Here is a 6,000-nt window from a genome sequence, read left to right as displayed (position 1 = left end):
AAGAAATGTCATATCCTGCCCTAGCTGGTTTGACTCAGTGGATAATGACTCAGCCTGCTGACAGCAGGGTCCGGTTCGATTCTGGTCAAGGGCATGTATCTAGGTTGCAGGCTCCTCCCTGGCCAGGGCCCAGGTCAGGGTTCATGCAGGAAGCAACCAATCAAAGTGTTCCTCTCACTTTGATGTTTCTCTCTGTCTCTCCCTTTCTCTTTCACATTCTCTAAAAATCAATGGAAACATATCCTAAGGTGAGAATAAAAAAAAAAAATAAAGAAAGAAATGTCATAGCCTATGAATGACACATCTTCAAAATGCCTAAAGAAAGTTGTCATTTTTTCATGGTGAAGGGACTGGAGTCCGTGTTGATGAAAACACCTTGGTGGTTGCAGTGACTGGCAGTGGCTGCAGCAGCAGGGTGATGGGGCTGGTGCCTTCCCCTGATCAGCCTGGTCGCCTCCCACAAAGGACATCAGTAGGACATCCCCTGAGGGCTCCCAGTATGTGAGAGGGGCAGTCTGGGCTGAGGGACCCCCGCCCAGTGCACAAATTTCGTGCACCAGGCCCCTAGTCCATAATAAATTTCAACACACTTCCACTGAGCCTAAATATTGCCTAGAGTCCATGTCAACATCATGACACAGGCAGCTCCTCAAACAGTGAAAACTAGATAAAACATTTTCCTATCCCAGCCTGAGGCCCTCTCATTTCCTATAATAGACTTGGAAGCATTTGTTGACATTTATCCAACTAACTTTTCCCAGGCACTGCACTAAATACTGGGACTACAACAAAAACAAGTGCAATTTTGGCCCTCAAGGAATTCACAAGGTCTCAGGAAAATTGACTAAAAATGTAAAAATCAGGCATTAATATGCTACTGAAATAATATAGAAAAAGCTTAGATAGATGCACATATGGAGTGATGAGGGGAATTAATCAGCTATCACAGTGTAGGTGGCTGTAAGGAACAATTCTAAGGGAAAATTACATTTGAGCTAATCTTCAAAAGAGGTAAGAGTTGGTCAAGGAAAGATCATGAGGGGCAGGAAAACAGCATACAGTGATTGGCTTAAAAGGTATGGCATGTGTAAGGCTGGAAAGGTGAACAAAGCTAGATCATGAATGGCTTTGTTTCACTAGCTGGAATCTGTTTTTTATCCTGAAATATTTGGGGAGACACTTGAGCATTTCAAACAGGTACATGACCGAATCACTGGTCTGTTTTATAAACTTCCCTGGCTGTGCTGTGTAGATCCATTTGAAAAAAGCAACATTTCAGTACAGGATTTTTCTCAGGACTTGCAACAGTCCAGGTGAAAATTTATTAAAACATGAACCAAAATAATCACAGTAAAATGCATAGGAAGGGTTAATTAGAGAAACATTGAAGAAGTATAATTTATGTGACTTTAAAATTAATTGGAGGTGATAGGGAATGGGAAGGAGGAATCCAGGAGGAAGCCTAAATCTCTGGATTGGGCAAATTGGTGTATGATGATTCCATTTAATGAAATAAGGGATATAAGAGAAGGCAGGATTTTGAGTAGAATATTATGAACTCATTTTGGGATATATTAAGATTGACCTAGTAATGCTGTTTCCATATGGACTTATACACTTTGTAGTTCAAAATAAAGATATGAAGCACAGGATATAGGAGAACTGATATCTAAGTGACAGTTAAAAACAGAGGCACAGATGAACTCATCCAAGGAAAGTACATTGACAGCCAATGAAAGTTTCTTTTTTACATTGTGGGAAGCAATGTAACATAGTAGTTATGATAGTGAGCGCTGCAGCCAGACTGCCCAGGTTCATATAGTGGTTCAAACATTTATTATGTGTATAATCTTGACAAAATTGCTTACCCTCTCTATGCCTGAGTGTCATCACAAGTAAAAGATGGAAATAATAGTATCTATTTCATAAGATTACTTTGAAATGTTAATACATGCAAAGGCTTCAAACATTGCCTGTCGCCCAATAACAATAAATGTTAGCTATTGCAATTATGATCACTTTTGATGATTAGAGGGAAAAAAACCATACAGCCTTATCCTTACAATTAGGACCTTTCAATATAGAAAAGAAACACAAACACATCTAAAAAATAAATAATAATAATTAATGGTATGATAGTTAGTATCCAAAATGTTATGGTCTCAACTGCTCAATGAGTGCTGGGGTGAATGGGGATGTTGGTAACTTTGTGGCAATCAAGCTGTACCTGAAGTGAGACATGGCTATCATTGGGACCAAGAAGATGTACCTCTTGGAGTGAACACCCTAGAAAGGTGTTAGTAAAGACAAATACTACCTAATAAACAATTTTGTTTAAGGCCAGCCCTGCCCATAAGCTTCATTTCTTATGTGGTACAAAAGACTCAGCCCAAGATAAATATCAAAAGGCATGATGCCTTGAATATAGACAGGCTAGCCTATGGAAGGTGGAGTTGACATTTTTATTATTTTTTATATAAATCAAGCAAAGGATTCTTGTTAGAAGTCATAAGGAGACAGATACACAAAAGAGAGCCCCTGAAATCAAACATATCCCTGGATGACAGTGAGCAGTCTTGGAAGGTAATAAATAGATGCACTTTCACAGTGGGTATTCTAGCAAATGTTGGACTGTACTTGTCAGGAATTTTATAGAAATTATTCAAACACCAACTTCTCAGTGTGACTAGATGAATCTGTAAGGATTTTTCTCAGTCTTTACAATCTGTGCTAAGTCCAGTATTTCAAACACTTTATATCTGTAATATGCATGGAAGAGACTGGGGTCACTAAGGGACACTATTACTGCTTCATATCACCAACTATTATCAACAGTAACTAGAATTATATCTTACTAGTATCACTATTAATTCTTCTTTTTAATTGTACCTTCAATTTTAAAGAGAGGCTGAAGAACTCTCCGAGGTTCTCATACGAAATTCTATGACAGGGGCTTACCCTTTCTCTCTCAGAAGAGATGAAATCCCCAACTGATTCATTTAGCAAGAACTACAGATTGAAATGACTTGTTCTCATCTGATTTTACTATATTCTGAAGAATTTATCTACTTAGGCAAATTGGCCAGTTTTATGCGTTTTATGCTAATTCTGGCTCATCTTATGCCTGTTATAGGGAGAAATAAGATTTAGTTTTGTTGTTTGCTTTTTTAAGAAAATATCTGGCTTTGGTTCCCTCTGTGTTGCATGAAATTGTTAGTACTTTAAGTAAAGAACAGTCCAAGGCACAGGAAATATTTTTACATAATTTCCACTATTCAAAGAAACTGTTCTCCCCCACCCCCCAACAAAGGTATGTAACTAATCAGCTACATAAATTACCTCTATATACTATCAAGCTTGAAGATTTAATAAAAAATCTTTTGTGGTAAGATGATAAAGTATCTCTTCCACATGTTTGTTTTTTCTTTTTAATTTTTTTCATTGATTTCAGAGAGGAAGAGATAGATAGAAACATCAATGATGAGAGAGAATCATTGATTAGCTGCCTTCTGCACACCCCCTACTGGAGATCAAGCCACAACCCAGGCATGTGCCCTGACTGAGAATTGAACTTGACCTCCTGTTTTATATGTTGATGTTCAACCACTGAGTAATACCTGCTGGCACCTAGGACTAAATTTAACCAAAGAGGTCAAAGACCTGTACTCTGATAACTATGAGACATTGAAGAAATAAATTGAATAAGATATAAATAAATGGAAGGATGTACCTTGTTAATGGACTGGATGGATTATTATTGTAAAAATGCCCTTACTACTTAAGTTAATATGCAAATTAAGTGCAATCTCTATGAAAATACCAATGGCATTCTTCTCAGAATTAGAACAACTAATCCTAAAGTTCATATAGAACCACAGACGACCCTGAATAGCTGAAGAATCTTAGGAACAAAGTGGGAAGTATCATTCTCCCTGACATAAAATTATACTAAAAAGCTACAATAACAAAAACAATATGGTACTGGCATAAAAAGAACATAAATCAATAGAATAGAATAGAATAGATCACAGAAATAAATCATCTCTTATATGATCAATTAATCTATAATAAAAGAGGCAAAGATATACAATGGAGTAAATACAATCTCTTCAATAAGTGATGTTGGCAAAACTTGACAGAATCATGCCAAAAAATGAAATGGACAACTTTCCTAAACCACATGCAAAAACAAACTCAAAATGGATTAGAGAATTAGATGTTAGACATGAAACCACAAAACTCTTAGAAGAAAACATAGGCAATAAAAGTTTTGACATTACTCTTAGCACATTACTATGCAGTATAAAAATATTTTTTCTAGGGTCCTTTCCTTTATGAACAATATATATAAATTACTTACCAAATCAACTTGTCCTAATTAGCATTTTAGGGTAGAAATTTAAAAATAATGCAGCCAAGCTGGCATGGCTCAGTGGTTGAGCGTCAACCTATGAACCAGAAGATCATGGTTCGATTCCAGTCAGAGCACATGCCCAGGTTGCAGGCTCAGTCCCCAGTGGGGGTAATGCAGGAGGCAGCAGATAAATGATTCTTTCTCATCATTGATCTTTATATCTCTCTCTCCCTCTCTCGTCCTCTCTGAAATCAATAAAAATACATTTTAAAAAATGTGTCAAAGTCTAAATAGACAATTCTCAAAAGGGGTCATACAGATGGCCAAGATATATATGAAAAAATGCTCAAGGTCACTAATCATCAGAGAGATACAAAGTAAAATAACAATGAGTCATCACCTCACAGCCACCAGAATGGCTACCATCAATAAATCAACAAACAACAAGTGCTGGCAAGGATGTTGGGAAAATGCAACACTAGTATACTGTTGGTGGGGATGCAGACTGGTGAAGCCACTATAGAAAACATTATGAAGTTTCCTCAAAAAATTAAAAATGAAATTGCCATTTGACCCAGTAATCCCACTTATAGAAATATATTGCAGGAAGCCCAAAACACCAATCAAGAAGAATATATGCACCCCTCTGTTCATAGCAGTGTTATTTATAATAGCTAAGATCTAAAAACAGCCCAAGTGCCCATCAGTAGATGAGTGAATAAAAAAAGCTGTGGTACATTTACACAATGGAATACTATGAAGCTGTAAAAAAGAAGGGTCTCTTACCCTTTGAGACAACATGTAGGGACCTGTAGAGTATTATGCTAAATGAATAATCTATTTAGAAAAAGATAAGTATCACAGGATCTTGCGCATATATGGAATCTAATGAACAAACAAACTTACAAACAAAATAGATCCAGAGACAGGGAAGTTTGCAAAAGACTAGGATTCTCAGGGAAGAAGGGAGTGTGGGAGTGCTAGAAGAGATTAACTAAAGAACATATACATTTATGCATAACCCATGGACGCAGACAATAGCGTGGTGAAAGCCTGGGGAGGGAATGGAAGCAGGGAGGAGGGTTAATAGGGGGAAAATAAGGGGATATCTCTAATAATTTCAACAATAAAGATAAATTTTTAAAAAAGAAAATAGCTATGTTATTGTTTTTTTTATTTTTGCTCTTTTTCTTTTAAAGCCCCCAGAAAAGTTTTTATGGCATTGTCTGTTATAACTTGTGTTTGAACATAGCTAAATAATTGTCCAGGAGAAAAATTCCAGGTTATTCTAGCTAAAGGCTTTTATTATTTAACAAAAAAAAATTTAATATAGTAGTTAGCAAATAATTAGTTTAAAAGCAATAAATATGAATTCAGTAGTGTGAGTTTATGGCCCTTAAAGCAGATCCAATTTCTTGAAATAAAATATATTCTTAAAAACAAAATTGGTTCAGCTATATGTTTAAATGAAACAGCATAGTGCCTCTGGCTCTCTAAACTCTAATCATCTTGGCTTCTATGAAAAGATAATTGAATTTCTTATCTAAATATTGGATATTCTTTACTGACTAACTGAAAGTCAAAATTCTTTTCTGGTAGAACTTTAAATTACCAGGTATAGTCCTGGGTTATTGACTCAAAGGACC

Source organism: Cnephaeus nilssonii (assembly GCF_951640355.1).
Source record: "Cnephaeus nilssonii genome assembly, chromosome: 1".
Classification (NCBI taxonomy): domain Eukaryota; kingdom Metazoa; phylum Chordata; class Mammalia; order Chiroptera; family Vespertilionidae; genus Cnephaeus; species Cnephaeus nilssonii.
Note: the sequence above shows the minus strand (reverse complement) of the source record.